Source organism: Oncorhynchus kisutch, linkage group LG18 (genome assembly GCF_002021735.2).
Source record: "Oncorhynchus kisutch isolate 150728-3 linkage group LG18, Okis_V2, whole genome shotgun sequence".
NCBI lineage: Eukaryota > Metazoa > Chordata > Actinopteri > Salmoniformes > Salmonidae > Oncorhynchus > Oncorhynchus kisutch.
Window position 1 is genome coordinate 25,254,572 of NC_034191.2, and position 27,955 is coordinate 25,282,526.

The following is a 27,955-nucleotide window of genomic DNA, read 5'->3' on the forward strand; positions in this document are numbered from 1 at the left end:
TTATTCACTTCAGGACAGGGTCATTATGCCCACACCTGATTGGGGCAACTGGGCCAGACTGAGCTGAGCTGACAGGCTGGGTCCTGGGACCTGCTCCATTGCTTAGGTAGCTTGATTGTTCCATGTACCCCTCCTGATCCGTGGTGGGCAGAGGAGGCTATGGGCAACAGCGGGTCCATGAAAACGCCCTCTATCGCGGCCTGGGTTCAGGAACAGAGGACTTTAGTCAGCAGCGGCCGTCAGTCGATCACCTTTCACTCTCTCTGCCGCCATTTAATCCAGGTTCTACTATTCACCACCGGCTGCCTGGGAAACATCCAGGCACAGCACGGAGCAGGGAGGGAGCGACCCAGATAAAGAGACCAGGCCGGCCATTGAGGAGCTTCTCTGGGCCTGCTCCAGTTCCCCCTTCTTCCGGTTCCCCCTCCTGCCCCTTCACCCTTCAACTCCAATCCTCCACCCCCAGGCCTTGGGCCCATACCGGACGGAACAGCAGGGAAACATTAGACCACTTCATCGGCAAGCTTCTTTGGGAGGGTTTGGTTTGCTCAGTGTTAGTTTATGTAAGTGCTAGATGCTATTGCTATGATGCTGTGCAGATACAAAAATCATAGTAAAGATGTCACTTCCAATGACTAATTACTGTACTCACTCAAAATGTTCCCCGATTTTTTGCTAGGTTCTCAGAACGAGTACTACATTTCTAAAGGCTTGAACAGACACACATAAACAATCCTTACTTTATTACTGTAACTGAAGTGGTCATGATGATATGATAAATCATGAAAATAAGATGATGTGCAAGCACTGCTATAAGGACCTACAGTTAAGTTGTCTGCAGAAATGTAGAGTCATTAGCATGATATTCACTGTAAAGTCTTCAACAATTGTATTCGGTGCATGTGATAAATAACATTTGATTTGAAATAGGACAACTATAGTATGATTTTTTTCCGGGGCAGTTTGGCAGTTTGGCTTGCCGCTAGATAGGCAGCCAGCATACCTTATGGAGGACCATAAAAGATAATCACAGAAGTTAATATCGTAACAGTTAATTAAAGCGACAGGACTGTTTCATTATCACAGACTGGAATATGTTCCGGAATTCATCCTATAGCATTGAAGAGTTTCCCACATCAGTCACCTGCTTCATCAATAAGAGCATCGATGATGTCGTCCCCATAGTGGCCGTACATACATATCCCAACCAGAAGCCATGGATTACATACAGGAAACATCCGCACTGAGCTAAAGGCTAAAGCTGCCACTTTTAAGGAGTGGGACACTAATCCGGACGAACCATCAAACAGGCAAAGCGTTAATAAAGGACTAAGATCGAATCCTACTACATCGGCTCTGACAAAAGGTACGTTCAACACCATAGTGCCCTCCAAGCTCTTCACTAAGCTAAGGACCCTGGGACTGAACACCTCCCTCTGTAACTGGATACTAGAGTTCCCGATGGGCCAACGCAGGTGGTGAGTGCAGGCAACAACACACCACGCTGCTTAGTCCCCTCCTGTACTCCCTGTTCACCCACGACTACTTTGGCCGTGTACGACTCTAACACAAAATCATTAAGTTTGTCAACGACACACCGGTGGTAGGCCTGATCACAGACGATCGATGAGACAGCCTATAGGGAAGAGGTCAGAGACGTGGCAGTGTGGTCGTAGGACAACATCCTCTCCCTGAACGTCAACAAGACAAAGGAGCTGACCGTGGACTACAGGAAATGGAGGACTGGACACGCACCCCTTCACATCAAATGGGGCTGTACTGGAGGGGGGAGAGATCTTCAAGTTCCACAGTGTGCACACCTTTCATGGTCCAAACACACCAACACGGTCGTGAAGAGTGCACGACAACACCTTTTCCCCCTCAGGAGGATGAAAAGATTTCGCATGGGCCCTCAGATCCTCAAAAAGTTCTACATCTGCACCATTGAGAGTATCTTGACTGACTGCATCACCGCTTGGTATGGCTTTGGTAATTGCTTAGCATCCGACAGTAAAGTGCTACAGAAGGTAGTGCGCACGGTCTAGTACATCACAGGGGCCAAGCTTCCTGCCATCCAGGACCTCTGTACCAGGCGGTGTCAGTGGAGAGCCAGCAAAGTCATATACTGTTCTCTCTGCTATCGTACAACAAGTGGTACCGGAGCGCCAAGTCTGGGACCAAAAGGCTCCTGAACAGCTTCCACCCCAAGCCATAAGACTGCTGAACAGTTAATCAAATGGCTACCCTGACTACTTGTATTGACCCTTTTTATTTGCACGGACTCTCTTGCACCAGCTCTATGCACATTCACTGGAATCTACCCACATACTACACTGAAACTCCAACACACACACACACACGCACACACACACATGCTACTCTGTTTATTATCTATCCTGATTGCCTAGTCACTTTTACCCCTACTTACATGTTCACATCAAAACCTCAACTACCTTGTACCCCTGCACATTGACTCCATACCGGTACTACTGGTATATAGTATCTTTGTTGATATTTTATTGTGTTACTCTTTCCTATTTCATTTGTAGCAAATTTTTCTCACTTTTTAACTCTGCATTGTTTGGAAAGGGCTCATAAATAAGCATTTCACAGTAAAGTTTACACCTGTTGTATTCGGCACATGTGATTCTTTTTGCTGTTGATTTGATTAAACAGCAGCTCTAATAACAGGGAACAGTCTCCTGGGAATTGTCATTTCATTATTACTACGCTGGTTCCCCTCCGCTCTAAGTCCACATTGCAACGCCTTCAATTTTCATGTCCGAACATGCCACAGTGAAGGCTGCAAGGAGCCGGCAGCTTTGAGGATTGCAACTAATCACGATCCAAACACAGTCGTTAATAAAACAATGGGGACGTGACGCAAGGGGTAGGGAGGGGGTCAAAGGGTAGGAGGATGACCTCCACTCATGGCGCAGTCACTATATACAGTGCATTCGGAAAGTATTCAGACCCATTTACTTTTTCCACATTTTGTTACATTACAGCCTTATTATAAAATGGATTAAATCGTTTTTTTTGTCCTCCTCAATCTACACACAATACCCCATAATGACAAAGCGAAAACAGTTTTTTTTAAAATGTTTGTAAATGTATTAAAAAATTTAAACGGGGAGAAAATGATTAACATAACTATTCAGAACCTTTACTCAGAACTTTGTTGAAGCACCATTGGCAGTGATTACAGCCTTGAGTCTTCCTGTGTATGACCCTACAAGCTTGGCACACCTGTATTTAGGGAATTTCTTCCATTCTTCTCTGTAGGTCCTCTCAAGCTCTGTCAGGTTGGATGGGGAGCGTCTCTGCACAGCTATTATCAGGTCTCTCCAGAGATGTTCGATCGGGTTCAAGTCCGGGCTCTGGCTGGGCCACTCAAGGACATTCAGAGACTTGTCCCGAAGCCACTCCTGCATTGTCTTGACTGTGTGCTCAGTGTCGTTGTCCTGTTGGAAGGTGAACCTTCGCCCCAGTCTGAGGTCTTGAGCGCTCTGGACCAGGTTTTCATCAAGGATCTCTCTGTACTTTGCTCTGTTCATCTTTCCCTCAATCCTGACTGGTCTCCCAGTGCCTGCCGCTGAAAAACATCCCCACAGCATGATGCTGCCACCACCATGCTTCACAGTAGGGATGGTGCAGGTTTCCTCCAAACGTGATGCTTGGCATTCAGGCCAATGAGTTCAATATTGGTTTCATCAGACCAGAGAATCTTGTTTCTCATGATCTGATAGTCCTTTGGGTGCTTTTTGGCAAACTCCAAGCGGGCCGTCATGTGCCTTTTACTGAGGAGTGGCTTCCATTTGGCCACTCTACCATAAAGGCCTGATTGGTAGAGTGCTGCAGAGATGGTTGTCCTTCTGGAAGGTTCTCCCATCTCCACATAGGAACTCTGGAGCTCTTGGTCACCTCCCTGTCAACTGTGGGACCTTATATTGACAGGTGTGTGCCTTTCCAAATCATGTCCAATCAATTAAATTTACCACAGGTGGACTTCAATCAAGTTGTAGAACCATCTCAAGGATGATCAATGGAAACAGGATGCACCTGAGCTCAATTTCGAGTCTCATAGCAAAAGGTCTGAATACTTAGGTAATAAGGTATTTCTGTTTACACATTGTATTGTATGTAGATTGATGGGGGAAGAAATTATTTAATTTATTTTAGAATAAGGCTGTAATGTAACAAAATGTGGAAAAAGTGAAGCAGTCTCAGTAGTTTCCAAATGCACTGTATAAGGGTTTGTGTTCTGTTATAGGTTACTTGTTACCACCATACAAGACTAAACACCAGCATACGAGGGGCTATATAGCTCTATAATGACAGAGCCCCTGTAAACACAAGGTAAGAGAGGCAGTGAAGCATGCTGGAGAGCTAAATATCCTTCGCTCTGAGGCCCCTACCGCAGACCAGACTAACCACAACAATAGCAGGTCTGAAGTGAAGGAACTGCTGCTGACTCGTTCTTTCTAGTTCCACCGGGTCATCAAGGGTCACCTAGAGCAGACATACCTATTCTCTTCTGAACACAATTCATTGAAATATAGTTAGAGAAGTTGGTTGGTACCTTCATTTGTAGTCTAATGGACACTCCTTAACCTTGGGACACTAAAAAGGTAAATCAGCCTGAAGTGGGCCACTACACAACCTGTCCAGAGGCTCTCAGAGAGGTGGTGAGAGTCTCTGAAAGCACAAAGTTCAAGACCATGACATACCTTCCATGAGCATGGGCTTCCCTCCCCCATGGGCCAGCATCTCCCTACGGTAGCGCTCTCCCATGTCCCTGGGGGAGAGAGAGGAGAGATATAAGATTACAGCCATATGCATTCTCCTAAAGCAGCTCTTCTTCCCCATCCTGAGAGTCCTGGGCAATGTCTCATCTCTCCCCTCACAGGGCTGATCAATTAAATCAAATCAAATTGTATTTGTCACATGACCCGAATACAACAGGTGTAGACCTTCCCTTAAAACGCGTACCTACAAGCCCTTAACCAACAATGCAGTTCAGAAAAATAAGAGTTATTTATTTAATATTTACTAAATAAACAAACGAAAACAACAAATCAAAGAGCAACAAAGAAATTACAGTAAGGAGGCTATATAAACGGAGGTACCGGTCCCGAGTCAATGTGCGGGGATACAGGTTAGTCTAGGTAATTTAGGTAATATGTACATGTAGGTAGGGGTAAAATGACTATGTGTGATAAAGTGATAATTAACAGCGAGTAGCAGCAGCGTAAAAAAAACTGTGTGGGGGGGGGGGGTCAATGCAAATAGTCTGGATAGCCATCGAACTAGCTGTTCAGTAGTCTTATGGCTTGGGGGTAGAAGCTGTGAAGAATCCTTTTGGAGCTAGACTTGGCTCCAAATGTACCGCTTGCCGTGCTGTAGCAGAGAGAACAGCGGTAGCTGGCTGGAGTCTTTGGCCATTTTTAGGGCCTCCTGATGCTAGGAAACAAAGGTTCAACAACCACATGTGGAACTAAATGTCAGAGGGAAAGGAGAGAAAGGAAGACAGAGAGAGAGAAAAGGGCTGCGGGGCTTGAATCTCTAAGATGAATCTCTAAACAAAGCCTTTGTGGAGTCCAAGTCAGAGCAGAGCTGATAGGGAGGGCTGTGGGCTATGTAATGTAGATGCTGGTGACTCTGACTAGATTACTGTACACACCTGCCAAGCTGGTGTGGGTTTTATATTGATGTCATGTTCAATGTCAGGCGGAGAGACTTAACACTACCCAGGGACGGTTGCTTGTGAGAGAGCATTTGCCTCAGTCTTTTTGGAAATGCAAACGTGTCCTTCCAGTCAAATGTACTGTAACTTTTAGTGATATAACAACAGTTGTTCATTGAATTTTGAATAACAAGTTCCTGGTGTATGATCACACACAGGCAAAAAATCTCAAGGGACACACAAAAATACATCACCAAATTGTCCCGACATTAGTAAAGAAAATCTTGTTTTGCATTAAAAAAACATCGTCGATTTATGACTGCCTCAGAGGAAGTTCTTTGTGTTATTACAGTAAACTGTTTTTTTTTCTGTAGGGACACTGCATTTAGGTTATTGATACCCTGCATTTAGTCATACCCTACATTTAGTCATACCCTACATTTAGTCATACCCTACATTTAGTCATACCCATAAAAGTCAAGTAAGTGCTGCAGACAGCCACGCCTTGATATTGTGTGTATTTCCTGATGAAGGGTTTGTGTGAGGACACACTGAATGGCTCTCAGTCTCACCTGTTTAAAGGATCGTGAACAAAGCACTGTTTTCCCACCATGGAGGCCACAGCGTGGGACATGATATAGGAGTAGTACTTGGCTCCGTAGACAATGAGGTGGTTGAATCTCAGCTGCCATGCCTGCAAAGGAAAACAAAGCATTTCACAATATCACAGCATCATTAACAACACCATAAATAAATACCCAATAAATAACCCAAATTAAATGGGCTTTCAACAGGTTCCACTGTTTATAACATGATTCATAAAGACCACCACTGTAGGTATATTGACAAAGAAATATTTGATCTCAATTTATTTTTAAACATAGACAGACCAATTGAATGCAATTATCTTTCCCCTTCGAAAAAAAATGCTTAATTCATGACAAAAGGAAACATTAAATGAGTTTGTTTCTACTATGTATGGTGAGAGTGAAGTTTGAATAGCAAGGCCAATTCAGCTTTGAAGGTTCCTGCTCATAAATGTTGCTGAAGGAAAAGACAAGCAGAGATATTCTTCTGTCATCATCTACTTCCTCCTCAGGAAAAGATCCAAAAGTATTCTGGGCCATTAAAGAATGTCTATTGATGTTTGTTCTAGTTACTGTCTGGTCACTGTTTTGTCTGCTTCAAAATGTAGGCTACTGTTCAATTGGCCAATGATTCAATCAAATACAGACTTCGGTTTAACTGTATACATTTTTACTTCAAACCTTTTACTTTGCTTTTAGAGGAATATTTCCATTTCACCTTGTTGCCTAGAGGGTCCAACTTCCTAACTCTAAAGTGCACACCTTTCCATTTCACCTTGTTGCCTAGAGGGTCCAACTTCCTAACTCTAAAGTGCACACCTTTCCATTTCACCTTGTTGCCTAGAGGGTCCAACTTCCTAACTCTAAAGTGCACACCTTTCCATTTCACCTTGTTGCCTAGAGGGTCCAACTTCCTAACTCTAAAGTGCACACCTTTCCATTTCACCTTGTTGCCTAGAGGGTCCAACTTCCTAACTCTAAAGTGCACACCTTTCCATTTCACCTTGTTGCCTAGAGGGTCCAACTTCCTAACTCTAAAGTGCACACCTTTCCATTTCACCTTGTTGCCTAGAGGGTCCAACTTCCTAACTATAAAGACAACGTACTCTTTTATCATGCCTGATTTGGGACTCCGGGGAATTTCATCTGGCAAACATTCAAACAGTCAGTCAGTCAGTCATTCAGTCATTCAGTCAGTCAGTCAGTCAGTCAGAAGAAAGCAGTGGTGGAATAAAACTAAATTATACCCCTGTCTCCACAGTGGTTGTAAAACACAAATGCAAAGCTAAGCACTGTAAGAATTGTATCAGAGCATTAAGACTGTAATGCATAAGAACCTTATAAACCTTGTTAGAGTCACATGGATATCTCCAAATGAAGTAGCCCAAAGTAACATCCAAATCTGGGCCCAGATCTTTATAAATTAATGAGTGACTAGCTCTTAGAAGGAAAAAAAAGACAATGTTTTTATCTTGCTTTTTTATCCCTGACTGTGCACTTTACCATACCGTCTTGGAGAGGTGAGAGAGATAAGTTGATAGGGGCTAGTCTAAAGCACCCTGTACTCTGCCTTTGAGAGGGGTGCTGCTTATTTAAACAGCGAGCGTTGTGAAAGAAGATCGTCTAGCGTGAAACAGGCTTAAGCCGCCAAGTGTCTGCATGATGGGTCCCATCTGGGCCCTAATGACTTTAATAAGGGTAAACAGTACCCCTGACAGAGGCAGTACAAGGGGGAAACCAAAACATTTGGAAAGTGAGCACAAATTGTGAGGAGAGAATTCACCAGCTGTCCGGACGGCAGTACCAGAGGCCTATAGTAGATATGGGGTCACCCTCATCCTCCTGTGGCAAGATATCTCCAACTGTATAACACCTTTGAACATGAAACGGAACTACAGGTATGACCGACAGAATGGCTGAAACTTTGAGGTGGACAGTAAACACACAAACCAATCAGTTCAGACACCAGTGCTCTGCTTTATTTTTTATCCCTCTGCTTGCCTCAAATGCTAGATGTCAACTTTTGAGGAGGTCATAGCCCAGTCAAGTTAACATCTCAGGGAAAGATCTCTTTTGATCCTCACACACAAAGACGAGGAAAGTCAGAGCACCCCTTCACTCTGTTCTCCTGTGTGTTAGATAAAAGACACTCCTGTCCTTTGTAGACCAGGCTGCTAGGCCTTTGTTCTGGGTGCTAGGGATCAACACCACATTCTGGGTGAGAAAATACCATGCCTTGACTCTCTAGGGCTCCAAGAGAACTGATAAAGACAAAGAATCATCAACACAGCAGAAGGAATGTCAGGCTTTCCAAATATTATTATCGCAGTTGCAGGGTTTTCCATTTGGTCCATGTACTCAACAACAGCTGAAAGTTTTTCTCTCCAGTCAGAACTGATACCTCTGTTCTATAAACCATATACATGTCACAATCACCCCAGTGTTTATCATTTGGGTCTTTCTGTAACCTATTAGCCATTCAAATGTTCAGTTTAGTGTGGAAGGTTTTGCTTCACTGCTGTTTAGCAAGGGCAGGGAGAGAGAATAAAAGACCAGAAATATCGTCCTTTCAGCAGAACATAAACAAATCTGTTTTCACTTGCTCCAATCCCATGACTTATCCTTTAACAACACAATTCAGATTTTTGTAAGTGGGGCTAAAAGGAGGAAAACTACTCTTCCATCATAACATGTAATTTGAGTGAAATGTTGAATTCCGGCATGGTTTTATAATCGAAGAAGAATTACCCAGACAGGAAGGAAAGTATATAACATTAACCACACTCCCCTGAGAGGTCGGTCGCTGCATGGATAAAAGTGGAAGTAGGACTTTTAGCGAGGTTAAAGCAACTGTGGCTGGTAAGCTCAATTAAAGTGAGGAGGAATATAGTTCTGACGGAGTGCTCTCTATTCCTGATGGCCCACATAATTATAGCTGAGGATAAATGCCTTATGAAGGCCATTCCTTGCTAAATGATGGCTGTGTTTTACATTCTCTATTCCCTCCTGACTTTGTACTCTTTTGTTATTTTTTTTCATTAAAGGACCACAGAAAGAAGAGTTTCAAATATTTCCCCCAGGGAGTGCTCATTCAAAGTATACCTCTGCTTTGTTATTTGAGCAGGGCCTCCAAAAAAGCTTTAATCCCTTAAACGGTAATGCGCCTGGGTAAGACATATAAAACCACAGAGCCAGGGAAGAAAAGCCAAAAAATAACTCCCTCTACCTCGCTTTCTATGCTCTGAGCTGTTTTTGTCCCTCTGTTGCACGAGAAAAGGCACACACTGTGGTAAAGGTTTGGGGATTAGGCAAAGAATGCCCCCCAAACATTCATTAACTATAAAGGCTGTACTTGAGCACATAATCAAAGATCTATAGACCACCAACTCAGTGAAGGCAAAGACCATTTTGACACTGAGGTACCCATCGTGTTTGGAGTATATGGTAGGCCGTAGAATTTATGCTGCATGTCTTTTAAGATATCACTCGTTGATCAGTTTTGGGGTTTTCCATGATAAACCTGATCCAGAGCAGAGTAGAAAATCTGTCCACAGAAAAAAGAAAATATGCTGAATCATTCATGTTACATGTTACATGTTAAACCTTAGAAATGTTCCCAAATATCCCACTTGAGTCAAGCCATTTTCTGATGCCTGAAAAAGGCTGATATCTATTAAGTCTCTACACTTATCTACCATCAATCACTCAGTCAAAGCACTTACAGGACCCTTATGTCCATTGTGTTAAAGTTAGTTTTTAAAGCAACGGTAACAATATAGGATACCTTGTTAAAAAACAACTATAAAGATGAGCAGATAAGAGTTGTCAGTGTTTGCTGCAGTGCAGGTACACTTTAAATAGTTTAGGAGGACATTTGTACATTTGTACATTTGCATGAGAGTTCAGTGTCAATGTAGCCCATGAAAGTAAACACTGTGACCGATTTAGTTCATTGTTGTTGTGTGTCAGGAGGAGTTATCTGTAGTTGAGTGTCTGCCACACTACACAACTTTTTGGACTCACACAGACGAGCCACCATTAATTTCTCAGCAGAAATATTGCACCATATCTTTACAGTAACCCATTTACACTGAACAAAAATATAAAACGCAACATGTAAAGTGTTGATCCCATGTTTATTGAGCTGAAATAAAAGATCCTAGAAATGTTCCATACGCACAAAAAGCTTATTTCTCTCAAATTTTGTTCACAAATTTGTTTACATCCTGTTAGGGAGCATTTCTCCTTTGCCAAGATAATCCATCCACCTGACAGGTGTGGCATATCAAGAAGCTGATTAAACAGCATGATCGTTACACAGGTGCACCTTGTGCTTGGGACACTAAAAGGCCACTCTAAAATGTGCAGTTTTGTCACACAACACAATGCCACAGATGTCTCAAGATTTGAGTGAGTGTGCAATTGGCATGCTAAATGCAGGAATTTCCACCAGAGCTTTTGCCAAATAATATAATGTTCATTTGTCTACCATAAACAGCCTCCAACATTGTTTAAGAGAATTTGGCAGTGCGTCCACCCGGCCTCACAATCGCAGACCACGTGTATGGCGTCGTGTGGGTAAGAGGTTTGCTGATGTCAATGTTGTGAACAGAGTCCCCCATGGTGGCGGTGTGGTTATAGTATGGGAAGGCATAAGCTATGGATAACGAACATAAATGCATTTTATCGAGGGCATTTTGAATGCACAGGTACCGTGACGAGATCCTGAGGCTCATTGTGGTGCCATACATCCACCGCTATCACCTCATGTTTCAGCATGATAATGCACAGGCCCTTGTTGCAAGGATCTGTACACAATTGCAGGAAGCTGAAAATGTCCCAGTTCTTCCATGGTCTGCATACTCACCAGACATGTCACACATTGAGTATGTTGGGGATGCTCTGGATTGACATGCTCAACAGCGTGTTCCAGTTGTCAACAATATCCAGCAGCTTCTCACAGCCATTGAAGAGGAGTGGGACAACATTCCACAGGCCACAATCAACAGCCTGGTCAACTTTATGCGAAGGGGATGTTTCGTGCTGCATGAGGCAAATGTTGGTCACACCAGATACTGACTAGTTTTCTGATCCTCGCCAATATTTATTTTTTAAAGGTATCTGTGACCAACAGATGCATATCTGTATTTCCAGTCATGTGAAATCCATAGATTAGGGCCTCATTTATTTATTTCAATTGACTGATTTCCTTATATGAATTGTAATTTAGTAAAATCTTTGAACTTGTTGCATGTTGCGTTTATATTTTTGTTCACTATAGTAACACTTTAAAACAAAACTAATATATGGCTTTGTTATCAATTTTGGGTCATCAACATGTTGCCACAACAAAATTGTGAGTTTGTGTACCTGCACTGTTTGATAATGGTTGAAAAATTGTTTCACTACTCAATAATCAGTGGCCTCTGCATAGTCAGTGGCACAACCACAGTCTCAAGTTGCTACATCTATTTCATGTAAGTGGATATCTCTCTCCATGAAATTGACATTTTGAAGTATCTTGAGTTGCTTGCTAAGGCGTATCCCTAGTCTGCATCTAACAAGTAAAGGAGCATGTAATCAATCCAATGATAACCTGTGTGGATTTCCTCACCAAACAGTATCATTCTCAATAGGATTTAACAGGCCTTTTCAAGTCTCCACACCCTGACTGAACACAGAATCTATGCATGCCATTCTAACCTGTGACCATCATTATCAGATGCACTGTGTGTAACATGGCATAGACAACACCAACCACTACACCAGGAGATACTGAAATAACCAACCAGTAAACCATTGATACTGAAATCAATCTTTCTCACTATTAGGCCTATTGATTTGAGAGACTTTCCCATATTATTATTCACATTAACAGTACAAATACATAGGGGCAATTCTATGGTAACAGAGTGATGCTGAAACTCAGATGTTTCACTTTATAATCTATGCCAAATAAAAACCAATGATTGCGAAGTTAAACAACCCATACAACTCTATGCTCAAGGACGACTTGGACGTTTCAGCATCACTATGTTACCATGGAATTGCCTATAAGCACAATGTCAAGCTAAGCACAAGGTTAAAGCAGCTAAAGTTAACGGTTCATCTCTGAGATCGTCAGATGAGCATGGCTGACCTGTGATGTGTTGGTAGCACGTGCGCCCTACAGCATGGAGTGCATGGCATGGCCCATCTCGCGGACCAGGTTCTCCATCATGTCAGGCGTGAGCACACTCTATATGCTGTTGGTTTCAAGATTAGTCCCACAAGGCCATAGAGACCTTTTCTTTTGAACATGCCAGAAACAACAGCCATGACTGCATTTTGAACAACTGAAAACATTTTTGATCTACTGAAACTCATGTCATCTTTAAAGAAAGGCAGTTGTGCTGTGGGCGTGGTGTGTGATGCTCTGTCTATCTGGTGGGGTTTATTTGCTCTGTGGAAGACTTCACAGTAGATGTATCCCAGCAACGCCTCTGTCTCATTAACTACAGCCTGGGCAGGAAGTAACGAGACAAATGAGCCAAAGTAGGAGATCACACCATAGAAACACAATTTAGACACAATATAACCACAGCAAACAAACCACAACTGTAACATTGTACGGACATTGGAATAGTTATACAAGGGTTTTTACCAGTTTGCGGACATCATAATTCCACACCTCTCCTGCACTTGGATTTTTGGACATGAGAGAGACTCCATAAAGCTGGGTGAAGAGGCTGTTCAGGCCCTCCATACAAGACCCCAGGGAGAAGTAGGGACTGTAGAGGCTGGGATAAATGTTGTACCAGCAACCAAAACACAACCACAAAATGTCATGAAAACATTTTAGCCAGTCCCAGTTGTGTGACAGAGACAAGCTACTGTAGATGACTGCATGAATCTCCTGCTAAAACCAAATTGGCACCTATTAGCAAGGTTCCATAGTTAATTATGGTGCTTTACAGATTCCTCTTATTCCCCCCTAAAGCCACTTGTTGCTCTGATTAACACTTGTCATGGTGACTCTTGGGACTAACGCTCTGAGATTAGCAGACATAAGTGGGGCAGCCCTATCAGTTGATTTGCAAGGCTGCTGCCAATCTTGGGAAGCATGCACAATTCCTCAGTTCTGGTGTGGACAACGCATTCCATTTCAAGAAAGCAGTGCCTTCCCTGGAGGCATATACAAATGTCACTTGGATTGAATTCAAACCAGTGAGAAGCCCATTTCCTAGGCCCAGTTTTGTAAACATGACTAGGCACACAGCAGCACATGATGTGGCCTCCTTGCTTGTTGTATATGGGACAAAGTGTTACTGTACATTATGTGCTGTATTATTTAAGTGGTGTTTCACATTGAAAGAATACTCAGGTAACACCGTATACTATGCTTCACTCAAGGGGCAACCGTAAACTAATGGAATAGTAGCAGTAATCGTATGATCTTTCCTAAAGAGTAAATTATCTTTCCTACATACTACTAAAGGGAGTCATTTATACTATTTTGCACATGATGTACTACTAGGGCTTCATTTACCACACATAATCAGAAACCCATTTCAGACTCCAGGAGAAGATGACAGAGTATGAGCACCAGGAGCCATGCAGTGGTGGTGGCAACTTTGGGCAACCAGCAATCCCTGGGAACCAACCGCATTCTAAACACAACTCCATATGAAACTCCTAACAACAACATAGCACAGCACGGCATAGCACACCAAGGAGATGGAGAGGGCTGAGGGGAAAGAGATTTTCCTCAGTTAAAAGAACGAGGAAAAAAATACTCTCCACCACCTCCCCCTCCTCAGACAGAGGTTGTGCCTAACCCCATTGTAGAAACAGCCATTAAGTCCATCCCCCAGGAACTGGAAAGTCTGCAATAAAGCTTTAATAAACTGTTATCCAGCACATTTGGCATTTAGACTTATTGGCCTCTGGTGAACGCCTGAGAGGAAAAGCAGTTCTTCAATAATTTCCATTAAAAAAGATGATGTGAGACAGGGCGCAAACTGGAGATGCTAGATGTGACCAACCACATCTCGCATTCACTCAAAATGTTCACAGCAGATCAGGCCATTCCACTTCTCCATCTGGGAATCGTAACATTTATGAATCACTCTTGGCAATAAAGATAATACACTTTCTTAACGGCCCAAAGCCCATTAATCAGCATCAAACTGCTGACATAACACATACTAGAACAAATGAGTAGGGTCTCAACAGATAATACAACATATTGTATATGCTATTGGAGAAATCCTTTCCCGACAGACTAAAATGGGATTTATTCCTGCAATGAGTTCAGATTCAGGTTGACTTGAATACTATCTGGGTCCTCACCAATGTCCCCTTTAATTTTTTTCAGCACTGAGCAAATTTCAGGTCTGCTGTGTGCCAACTTCAACATTGTGAAAATTATGTGGAACTTCCAGCACACGTTTACTGTGAACACAGAAGCTGTACCCGCTTTAAGTTACAGTTTTAACAGTGGCCATGTAGGCTACTGTGGCTATTTGATCATATTGTAGGCCTACCAGTGGCCTACCATCAAAAACTATAGAGAAAATGCATCCCAAAAGTTTTAGAACACCAATTCCTTCAAGGGTTTTTCTTTATTTATACTATTTTCAAAATTGTAGAATAATACCGAAGACATCAAAACTATGAAATAACACATATGGAATCATGTAGTAACCAAAAAATGATTAAACAAATCCAAGTATATTTTATATATTTTAACAGCCTGAGACAGATAAAATAAAAAGGCTTTATCGTTGTTGTATTATTATTATTTTTGAACTTTTTACTGATATCCATTTGGTAGTTACAGTCTTGTCCCATCGCTGCAACTCCTGTACGGACTCGAGAGAGAGAGGTGAATGTCGAGACCTGTGTGTCCTCTGAAACACCACTGCTGGCTTGCTTCTGAAGCTAAGCGGGTTTGGTTCTGGTCACTCCCTGGATGGGAGACCAGATGCTACTGGAACTGGTGTTGGAGGGCCAGTAGGAGGCACTCTTTCCTCTGGTCTAAAAAATATCCCAATCCCCCAGGGCAGTAATTGGGGACACTGCTCTGTGTAGGGTGCTGTCTTTCGGATTGGACTTTAAACGGGTGTTCTGACTCTCTGAGGTCATTAAAGATCCCATGGCACTTATCATAAGAGTAGGGGTGTTAACCCTTGTGTCCTGGCTAAATTTACCTGGTAAAATAATGGATAAATAAAAAATAAAAACACGACCCAGCCAAACCGCATTGCTTCTTGACACACTGCTCGCTTAACCTGGAAGCTAGTGGTAGCAATGTGCTTGAGGAAACACTACAACTGGTGGCTGAAGTCAGTGTGCATGTGCCCAGCCAGCCACAAGGAGTTGCTAGAGTGCGATGAGACAAGGACATCGTGGCTGGCCAAACCCTCCCCTAATGACTCTGGGCCAATTGTGCACTGCCTCATGGGTCTCCCGGTCACGGCATGGGATCGAACCCGGGTCTGTAGTGCCTTAGAATTTTGCTCCACTGGGGAGGCCTTTATCTTCCCTCTGTGGGCTGATATTTCTGCACCGCAGTCCCGGGGGAGCCGTGCGGCAGTCTTGGGGCTACTGCACGTGCACAATTTAGAGGGAATATGGGTCCTCACTGTATTCTGGATGGTTCTCATCTGCCTAACACATTCAAACTGTCTTTTTATACTGTAGCATGGCAACAGTGATTCAGGTTACATATTCTAATCCATAGTTTTTTATATTTTCTATCAAATAAGTCAAAATTACAGGGTAATTAGGATAATTAGTTGATTATATAAACGCAGATGGGAAAATCTTCAGGTAAAATGAGAAGACAGCTCAACTGAGCGAAGGAAGTTGATATAGGATAAACAAAGACTTTACGTAGCTCCCATATGTATCTCCTAACACTCTTTGTAACATTTGATGCCCAAGGAGGACCAGGTAAAGAATAAAATGATGAGCAACAATGAAATATGAAGTTTGTGCCCACCCACGCAAAATACACACACACAGAATTCAAACAGATGTATCTCATTGGCGGTTGGCAGAGAATAACTGTGTCAGTTGGTTTGTTTAAATATTAGATCTAAGACTGTAATACTCCCCTTTTAGCACACAACACACCACTGAAGTACGGAGGGTTCAATGGCATGAGCTCCTATGGAAGAGAAACATGATATTACTAACTGTCTTGGTCCAAACACACCAAGACAGTTGTGAAGAGGAAACAACAACCCCGTTTACCCCTCAGGAGAATGAAAAGATTTGGCATGGGTCCCCAGATCCTCAAAAAGTTCTACAGCTGCACCAACGAGAGAATCACCACCTGGTATGGAAACTTCTCGACATCTACCCTCTTTCTTTCTACATGTCCTTGTTCTGTATGTCTTGTTTTGTATTATTTGTTTTGTACCCAGAACTCTGGGTCTTGTTGTACCTGTCTGCTCTTTTATGTTTAGATAAGAATTGTATACCTGTCTTGTATACCTATACACCATTTTTGTGTGTGTTCAATAAAAAATATTTGAAACAAAAAAACTGGAAGTCTGAATGTTCCAGCATATAAATTATAATTCACACATTTTTATTTGGTGATTCTTCAAATATATATTTTTTTCAAACATAAAAACCTTTACTTCACAAAACTTAGAAAGCTCTGAGCAATTAACTATTTCAAGGTATTATATCGTCACCTTGTGGTAGAGAGGATACATATCATCTTTTCAAAACAAAGATGGAGAAAATATATTTCCTTCCTAGAGAACAATGGCGGTTTACTCAGTAGCAGATCATGGTACAGATACAGTATATCGACACTCAATCATATTTTTAATGGTAAGTTTACAAACATATATTATGATCAATAGAATTGAAACTTGTATGTCATTATGGTAAATGGTGAAATAAGTATAACTAGTTATAATTCTAATGGCTTAGCATATAATAAGAAAAGACCATCAGTATTTACCTGGCTAAAAGAGAAGGAATATAATATTGTTTACAGAAACTCATTCAACAATTTTAGTTGAAGTTGTGTGGAAAAGGGACTGGGTGTGAAAAATATACTTCTCCCATTGACAAAGAAACTCAAAAGGGGTGATGCTATTAATTAACAATAATTGTGATATGAATATGCGAATTGTCCAAACAGATCCGCAAAGACCATAACAGATTTGGCTCATTAATCTATACGGTCCAAATAATGATGATCCATGCTTCTTTGAAAATATTTAATAATTGATCGAGCTTATAAGCAATACAAGACTCTATTATTATGGTGGGAGATTATCATTACTGTATTTAGAAAAAATAAAATAAGAAAATCACATTACAAACTATCATCCTCATGCACTAAAGGAAATCACGAATATCATGGATATATTGGAACTAGTGGATATATGGAGGCTTAAATATCCTGACCTAATGAAAAATACAAGGCAGAGTCTCAATCAAGCTAGTCGTTGGCACCAAAAGTTTAAAAAAAAAAGTGGTTATAGAATGCGGTTGGACCATCAAATAATTGAAATATACATTACACTTACAGAATTTCCACATGGGTGAGGATATTGGACATTTTATCAAATCCTATTGGATAACAACTTATTTTTAACCAGGACAGAAGAATTTATAAAATATTTTTTTCAACATGGTCATGCCCTGACCTTAGAGATCCTTTTTATTCTCTATTTTGGTTAGGTCAGGGTGTGACTAGAGTGGGTAGTCTAGTTTTTTTCATTTCTATGTTTACCTGGTATGGTTCCCAATCAGAGGCAGCTGTCTATCGTTGTCTCTGATTAGGGATCATATTTAGGCAGCCTTTTCCCACTGGGTTTTTGTGGGATCTTGTTTATGTATTGTTGCTTGTGAGCACTGCATAGCGTCACATTTCGTTTTGCGCTTTATTGTTTTCTGTGAGTTTCATTAAAATAAACATGTGGAACTCTACGCACACTGCGCCTTGGTCCAGTTATTCCAACGATCGTGACAAACATAGGTGCAGCAGATCCTCCTATTGTAATGGACACTTTTAAATGTGGCTTTATAGGCCATGCAATTCAATACTCATCTTTTTTTTGGGATCCAGGGCCCGCAATTGATCCAGCAATTTAGGTCAAAAGAGAGAAAATAGAGGGACTAACAGTCCAGATAGATAGAAAACTGTACCATAGAGGCACGGAATAAGTTAGAGGAAAAATAAAAATAACTGGAGGAACTTATTCAAGAAAGATCAAGTGTAATATATTATTAAAAAAAGCAAACTGGATGGAATATGGGGCGAAATGGGGGAAATTGATATGTCACGATCGTTACAATGAGTGGACCAAGATGCAGCATGGTATGGTTCCATCCTCTTTATTTTGAAGTGAAACTCAAAGAAAACAATACATTGAAAACGAAACGTGAAGTTGCTATAGTGCTCACAGGCAACTATACATAGTCAAGATCCCACAAAGCACAATGGGGAAATGGCTGCCTAAATATGATCTCCAATCAGAGACAATGATAAACAACTGCCTCTGATTGGGAACCATACCAGGCCAACATAGATATACATATTCACCTAGATAACCCACCCTTAGTCACACCCCGACCTAACCAACATAGAGAATAAAAGCTCTCTATGGTCAGGGTGTGACATTATATGATATTTTCAACAGAAATGCTACAAAAAAATAATTTACTGAAACTTGTAACAAATTATGAAGTCATGATTCACCAAGTAATATTTAGAAAAAGAAGCAAAGTACGATAAGCATATGTTTTTGTATCAGTTTCCTCCATCTCCACTAACCAAAATTAATATTAAGGATTATTTTTCTATTAATAATGTAAAATTAACACCTGTACAGAAAGACTCATGTGAAGGCCAAGGAGGTACTTCTTGATGCAATTAAAGCCTTTAAGTGCGGTAAAACTCCAGGGCTGGATGGCATACCAGTTGAGGTATATCAATCCTTTTTTTATGTCCTCAGAGGATTGTTATTAGCATGTTTTAACCACTCCTGTAAAATGGTAGACTATCAGATACTCAACAAGGCAGTCTGCTTTCAAATATAAATATCCAGTCCATTTAAAAAATTGGAGGTCCCTTAAATTTCAGTGTTGTGACGCAAATCTTTTTGCAAAATGCATAGCGCATAGAATTAAAAAGGTATTGTCCGATATTATTCATCCTAATCAGACAGGTTTTTTACATGGACGATACATTGGTGATAATATAAGACAAGTACTGGAAACAACAAAACACTGAAAAATCTGGGAAACTAGGCCTGGTATTCATAGCTGACTTTGAAAAGGCTTTTGATATAGTACGATTGGAATTTATATACAGTGCCTTGCGAAAGTATTCGGCCCCCTTGAACTTTGCGACCTTTTGCCACATTTCAGGCTTCAAACATAAAGATATAAAACTGTATTTTTTTGTGAAGAATCAACAACAAGACACAATCATGAAGTGGAACGACATTTATTGGATATTTCAAACTTGTTTAACAAATCGAAAACTGAAAAATTGGGCGTGCAAAATTATTCAGCCCCTTTACTTTCAATGCAGCAAACTCTCTCCAGAAGTTCAGTGAGGATATCTGAATGATCCAATGTTGACCTAAATGACTAATGATGATAAATACAATCCACCTGTGTGTAATCAAGTCTCCGTATAAATGCACCTGCACTGTGATACAGTTTTATATCTTTTATATCAGATCCAACAATAATATCAAGGGGCTAGAAATACAGGGCTTAAAATCAAAGGTGTCATTCTACACCTTTGTTTGTTTTTTAATCCACAGTTTGGATCCCTCCATAGCCTCATAGATGATCTAGATCATTTTTTCTAACCTCTCTGGATAATGAATATGAATTCTGAGGGCTGAAATTATTAAATATTCAAGACATAGGCCTCTTACTAAAGGCTTCAGTTACACACTGTACTTAAATCTGAACTGGTTCTCTAGCAGATTAGTAAGAAAGGCTCACCCCGTGTTCAAGAATGGCCGTTTTCCCATTCAGATTATCTTGTGACCAGAAAAAAACGATTTATTATACTCAACTTGAGATTTAAATAAATTGTGTTTCCTTGTATTTCTAGCCCCTTGATATTATTGTTGGATCTGATTTTAATAGCTGACATTTCGATAGCCATAATAAATACTTATGCCAATAGTGGACAACCTTGTTTTACTCCTCTTGACAGTTTAATACTTTCTGAGATGGAGAAAAAAAAGAACAACATTTAATGCTATCTGAATTGACTCAGAAAAGTAACATAATTAGGCCTACAGTGTCACAGAGAGGTCAAACAGTGGCCCGAGGCTCTTGGACTGCGACTGCGTACACCCTAGCCTGACACCTGGATGTTCCTGGTCCAATCCACCGGGCCCCGCTCTATCTGGTGGATGTTGCTGCCTCCACTGGCTATATCTCCTCCTCAAGTTACTTACCAGTCTCTTTCCATCTGACCAGGGCTCTGGTCAAAAGTAGTGCATTATACAGGGAAAAGTTATAGGGAATAAGGTTCCCTTTGGGACGCATTCTGCCTGTTGTATTTGTATTTATTATGAATCCCCATTAGCTGCTGCCAACAATTAAAAACATTACATTGCATATTTCTGTATTTTAAAGGTTACATATCTTGACTGCTGAAAAGAAAAACATTTTGGAACTAGGTCAACAAGTGTCTAATGAAACCAACACAAAACGATAGTTTTTGGTTGGAATTTTCCTTTAACTGTGTGCCCTCAGGCCACTACTCTACCACATCATATCTACAACACAAACCCATGTGTATGTTATCATGTGTGTGTATGAGTGTGTCTGTGCCTGTATGTGTGTCTCTTCACAGTTCCTGCTTTTCCATAAGGTGTATTTTTTATATATATATATTTTAGCTAATTTTACAGCTTGCATGAGTTACTTGATGTGGAATAGAGTTCCATGTAGTCATGGCTCAATGTTGCCATGAGCCCCACCCTGCCTATTGTAAACGATTTCTTCATCCCATTCCCCTAGTTAAGCAAACGAAGGGGAGAGGCTGGGACTGTAAGTGATGTAGTAAATAACTTTGTTTGATAAATGCCCTTTATTGTGTATGTGTGTCTCTTTTGAAGGTTTAATAAAACCTTCATTCAGCCAAGACGTATTTTCATTGATTAAATATTATACAGACTGAACAGTCATTTACCAATAAGATGAATAAGTTGCATTGCAGTTGTGTGTGGTGTTGTTGCCATTCAGCCTCATCTAGTGTTGGTATGGAATAACTGATAACTGAAAAAGTACCTCAGCCTTAGGAAATCATTGGGGAAAGAAGTCACACTTCCAGTTTGCACTAATCTGTATTTGATTTACTGTAATACAGAGATACAGACAGTATAAAAGAATACATTCAATCTAACAATGTCTTCATTTTGTTTTAATAGAAAATGAAAGTATAGTCTTCCTTTATTCACAATTTCAATAAGGAAAGGGCAATACCAGTATTACTGGCCAGAAGGCTCAGACAATATGCATAATGACTACAGAGAAAGTACTCACACTTTAAGACCCTAGGAACCGAAGGCTTTTCATAAAGTCATATGGTAAGTCATGAAATACAAGTTTCTAGGTGTGTGGGGAGTGGGTCAGTGACTTGAGGGGGAGAAAGAATCAGTGGAGGAAGCAACAGGCTGGTAGAGGGGGGCAAGGTGGGATTGGGCCAGGCACATTCAGGTGTCAGGCTGAGGTGTCCTCAGTCGCGGTCCAAGAGCCTCAGGTCCTCCGGAAGGAGAGACAGAGAAAGAGAAAAGATTAGGGTTTGTGAGCGCATGCCTAAAACCATAGTACACCACATACACTGGGGGTAGAGAATAATCAAAAGTGTTGTTGTGGACACTGGACAGTCGGACTAACACACACACACACACACACACACCTGTTTGACCTCGTTGTGATACTGAAGGTCTACTTATGTTACTTTTTTGAGTGAATTCAGGTAGCATTTGATGTCCTGCAATTGTGTTAACAAAGGCAGCCAGCATTGTAAATGAAGAGATGTGCAGAAAGATAATCAGCCTCTGTGTCATTGGATCGTTTCCCCTTAATGTATTTTTTTTATATCAGCCAAGCCCATCTTTTCAAGAAACACAATTGATTTCAATATCTAGTTGAGTGAAGAGTCTATTGCTTCAGTCCTTGTATAGTTTTGACTTCTTGTTACACTATTTATATTAATCTCTAGTTGAGTAAAAGTCACAAAATGATTTTTTTAAATGTGGTAAACAGTGCCACACTCAGGCAAAAAAACGGAATGTGCTATTCTCAGCTAGGCCCATTTTTTCAAATATAAACATTTATTATATCTATATTTGATCAAAATACCTAGTTTGTTGTGATCACAATAAAATCCTAATAATTCAGGTATAGAGCCCCACAGTCAGGCAGACACATCTGAATGTTCTATCACAAAGTTTCCCTGGATGATATGGATTCAACTTAGAAATACTATAAAAGTAAATTAATAGATGACAGTCACCGCTATTAACCTGTCTCCAATATAATCGCATAATTTACAGAGACCCGCCGTGGACATTCGTGTGAAAAGGTGTTCCGTGGTCTGTTTTAAACAATGGGTGGATCTAATCCTGTACACTGAATGTTGGTTAAAAACGCATCCCAGCCGGTGTCTATTCCACAAGCTACCGCCAGCTAAATCTATGACGTTAAAATGGCTATTTACTCTGTTCCATTTGACTGCGCAATCCACTGTCTCGTCAACCCAGCCAGGCAAATTATAAACTTGATCTCCACCATAAAAAGCATCTAGACATTTTATCTCATTTTTTTTGGAATAACATTTAGTTTCCAACAGCAGAGATTTGTATAAACCTTGCTGTCTTCTCTCCGATATTTGCAACATTTTTCAATATTCATTGGATCTACAGCTGTCCCATAGTAATTAATGAACGAGTCGGGACGAGATAGAGGCAGGCAGCGTTTCTCAGCCAGACGAAATCATGAATCAGCTGGCATCACCAAAAAATGTCAATTGAAAAAAGGTTAAACGAAACGAAGTGCAGCTACTGTAGTTTGCAGTCTTTCCAGCTAAAATTGGAAGTGATTGTGTTGGCTAGCTCCTCTGAACAAGTGTCCTGACGAGTGAGCACATTTTCTATGCCAAGCGAAATCGTGCCTCATTAGCTCATTGTTATGGATGAATCCAAAAACATGTCACTAGAAAACAGCTTAAACAAATGCAGCTACTGTTGTTATTCTGTCTGCACTGTTTGAGGTGACTGTAAATTAACTGTAGTTGGCTAGCTAGCAAGCAAGGGATAAGAACGTTGCCAGTATGACAATAGAACATTTAGAATGAACGACTGTGTCGCGTCAGTAGATACAGAACAAAAAGACCGAACCAATAGAACGAACGTTGCTTGGGTAGCAACCCTAGATTGGTCTCGGGACTATATCTTGTTGAAGGATGAAATGATAAATTAACCCTTTCATGCGTGAGTTCCAAATATCTCTAACGGTCGCCCCAGCGTGAGTTTTTTTTATGCACGTGATGTTAGAATGTTCTCTCCATTCCAGAATGTGATTGATACGTAACAGTACATTTGATCCGCGCTGCCCTCAAACTAAAGCAAGCACGCAGCCTGTTTATATTTATAGGTTGTTTTAACTTCAATTTCAAATTATTTTCAAACAAGTTTTTATTTTCTAAAAACAGTTTGAATTTAGGTGTGTTCCGCCTCCTCATTCATTCACATAAAAATAGTCATTTTTACTTTTGCGGATAATTACATTTTTGGGACATTTCTGAAACTGACAAAATTCCCCAAGCACTTACCAATTGTTTGTGCAGTTCACGTCTGCAGACATTTGCTCATCTCCCGTCAGAACAGGATCTGCACACGTGATCACATTTTCTATTCCACATTTCTATTGTAGCGTACTGTATGTATGGAGCATAATATATTTGTGTATATTCTTTATCACCGCGGACACGTGAGGTAACGTTACTCATTTTATAACCTTTATGGTGTTATAGTCAATCGTGCTTATGTAGCCACATTCTTCTATTAGCTCTGTAAAACAATACTAAATGCGTCAGAGAAGTATTATCTTGTGTTGCATTTTGAAGCTACCATGGCCTTATGACTCTCAAGTGGTGCAGCGGTTAAAGGCACAGCACATCAGTACTAGAGGCGTCACTACAGACTCCCTGGTTCAAATCCAGGCTGCGTTTCCATCAAAGTAAGTGCCTTAGTACGTTATAATAGTTATAATAATAGTTTCCGTATGCCGTTTCTGCTGTAGCTGTAGATCATAATATATTCCTTATAACTGCGGACACGTGAGGTAACGTTACACATGTTATAACCTTTATGGTGTTATTGTCAATCATGCTTACCTAGCTACATTATTCTATTAGCTCTGTAAAACGATGCTAGTTGCGTCAGAAAACTATTAGCTTGTGTTGTATTTTGAAGCTACCCTGGCCTTATAACTTCCAAGTGGCGCAGCGGTCTATGGCACTACAGACACCCTGGTTCAAATCCAGGCTGTATCACAACTGGCTGTGATTGGGAGTCCCATAGTGCAGCGCACAATTGGCCCAGCGTTGTCCGAGTTTGGCCGGTGTAGGCCATCATTGTAAATAATTAAATTACTTGCCTAGTTAAATAAATAAAAAATATGACAATGGTTTGTTTATTTGGTCTATTCAGCATAGCTCTATTCTGCCCTGCCTTGCCCCCTTGTGGAGCTCAAAAGTTAGTTTCTTACTGTTATAACTCAAATCTGTGATTTTGTCAATGCAATAAACTATTTTTTTTTATAGCAGTGTTTATTATGTTACTTCTTTGTAGTATTGTTTTATTGCTATATCCTTATATTGTATTCTAATGAATAATTCCTCTTTATTCTGTACTTTCAGAAACCAGAAACATTATTTGCCAATATCATAACTGGAGCTGGACATCTTTGGAGCTGAAGAATGAGGACAGCTTTTGTATGCTAATGTACACTCCTTAACAGTTGTACTGGATGAAAACACAGCAAGAAAACACATATGCCAATATGTAATATTAATCTATTTTATTGCAGTACTGGTAGTTGGTTCAACAACTTGTTTTACTAGAGGACAATAAAACGGAATATGCATAACCCATATTTAATATCCATGCAGTGACTGAACAACAACTGCATTTCCACCCCCATCTCTAAGGCATAGTATCATGGCTGCAACAACACTGAATGGCGCAGAGTGGGAGGTTACGTGGTTGACTGCCGGCACGCGCTACTTGTATCAATAAATCACTATCAGAAAATGTTTTGTGTGGTAATTATTTGTGTATTTACGATTTTATTCACGTGTTTTCAATTCTAGGTGACAAATCATGCATTCAGATTCTTGCACAGATTGTAATGGGCACATATTATGTGTGTAAAATACATTTTTGAAGGTTGTACTGATTATGATGAGCTAAGCTAATTCCAGCTGTGTAGCCATGTTTGTTGACATACAATGCATTCGGGATTCACGTCTGTTTGACCAAAGATGTTATAACAAAATGAGGTGAGTAAGAGTTCACACATTTTTTGAGGACTTCCGGAAATTAATGGTGGGATGTGAACGACGGTAGATGACACACCCCTTCAACATGCATACTACAAACAGACCAAACTCATCTCGTCTTCTCTTATCTTCGGTTTCTGTGAGGAAAAAATGCATGGCTGCGCGCTGAAACTAATCGTCGGATTACTTTCGATTTCTATAAAGTGTTTTACCTAGTTATTTCGATCAATGGTGAGCTCACCCGTGATGTGATTAATTATATACAGTAATTGCTATTAGCTAATTCATATTGTAGTTTACGTCAGCCGACAGTTAGAAAATATGACTGCTTGTGTTGGGTCAATCTTTCCTCAGCGCTAGGACAAATGTAGCCTACATTTTTCCGGTTAGGATGATTGTGTTATGCTATATTTACTTCTGTGAATATCTGAACAATGCATCCAAAAATAAACTGCTGACATTCTGGACATAACTTTGTAAGGACTGTGTTTGTGTAAATAGTTTCTGAAAAAAGTGTGGCCAGCTCAAACGCTGATTGTTGCGTCATTCGAAACTGCCGTTCTAAACGAGCATTCTAAAGAGTGTTCTAAACACACGGGTGTGATGTACGCTTCAGGGACCACTGTAGAACGATCACACCCGTGTGATGGTACGTGTGAAAGGGTTAATAAAATATAACGTTTTGAATGAAAATATGTCAATCATTATCTGAATATGTTGGTAACCCGTTGTATAAAAGTGATAATGCCCTCCACGCCAGTGTTTGAAATATATATTTGCACGATTTGCAGGTGTTGTGCCTGAAATCCACCCCTGCAGAAATCCCCCCCCCCATTGGCGTGAACGCCCACACACTAAATTTTTCATTGCTGCTACTTGCTGAGAAGCCCCTGACTGCATGGTGCAGTTCTCGGCCGGGCTCAATGTGGGCGGAGTCAAACGGTTTAACCCAAAACCTTCCCATCTCCTTCGAGGTCACGCAAATTGAGGTAAAGGCAATGGTGTCAACGAAAGCGAATCTCAATCGAACCTAACCTACATGGATAGCACTATAAACCATGAGCACGTGAGCTAGCTAATTGCTCACAATAAATGACACTTATTTGGACAAATTTGCCTACATGGGGCAGTAACGTAAACTCGTACATCGCCTTGGTCCGTACAATTGCCCTTATTTTAGCACCCCAAAAACGTAATACTTCCAGATCAACTGTAATGTCAATACCATTGTAAAGCACAATATCTCCCCTTTCCAACCGAATCAATTACATAACCTAAACGCTGCCCGTTTCTGCATAATTCAAGTAGGCATTTTTTAAAATGGCGGGTGGGGAAGCGAAACTAATGCGTGATAGTGAGGAGAGATGTCGTGTGGGAAAATAGCTTTTTTCCACTCGATCTGTCCAACTTATCAACTTATCGCCTCTAAAATTTAAATAAAACACTATAAAGAGTTTATATAATGTCTCATTACATACCTATTTGAAGGTTTGTGTCAAATTTGAATCGGGTTTTTAGGGCGGTGCTAAAGTGATCTTAGAAGTAAACAGCGGCTTTGAGAATGATGATCGCATGCAATGATGACGCAAAAATTACTAGGTATTCCCCCTGTCACTGTCCATTTCTTGCTTTTAAAGGATGAGAGAAGTGCTACACCTGGTGGAGAGAGACTGTAAGACAGAAATAGTTGCTTTATGTGTGCTGTACGTTACGACGTCTAGATGTAACGGAGGGTCCGTTTTTTCAACTTTTCTCCAATACTATAGAGCCATTACCATGTCGATCAACTCTTTTGAAGTCAACACAGTCGCTACAGCCCCATTAGTTTTCTTTGTAGCCTCGTTTGAATGTTGCGGTTGCGCACATTTGTACGGAATGAGGTGAGTTTACGTTAAGCCTAGGTTTACATGTACAGTTATGTAATCAATTTGATTGTTGATTTTCTGTGTTTCTTCAATGTATGCCTTGTTTTGTTTGGCTGGCTCTAAATGTCTATCGTTGATGCCATTCCCATAGTTGCACATAGCGAGTTTACACAGCCCACACAAATTCAGCAAAAAAAAAAATGTCCTCTCACTGTCAACTGCGTATATTTTTAGCAACTTAACATGTGTTAATATTTGTTTG

At 40.7% G+C, this 27,955-nt stretch overlaps 1 protein-coding gene and 1 long non-coding RNA gene across 2 annotated transcripts in view; one reads left to right on the top strand and one right to left on the bottom strand.

The window, feature by feature from the left end:
* Positions 1–21,664: 21,664 nt before the first annotated feature.
* Positions 21,665–27,955, bottom strand: part of LOC109909192 (bromodomain and WD repeat-containing protein 3) — a 28,095-nt gene continuing 21,804 nt past the window's right edge. The window contains exon 42 of the transcript XR_004203948.1: positions 21,665–22,180. The gene's annotated coding sequence lies outside the window, so the exon portion shown is untranslated. The remainder of the gene's footprint in view (positions 22,181–27,955) is intronic.
* LOC116354747 (uncharacterized) lies at positions 24,091–25,583 on the top strand. The gene is made up of 3 exons (XR_004203949.1): positions 24,091–24,260; positions 24,392–24,504; positions 25,187–25,583. It is a non-coding gene; the product is annotated as an uncharacterized LOC116354747 (long non-coding RNA).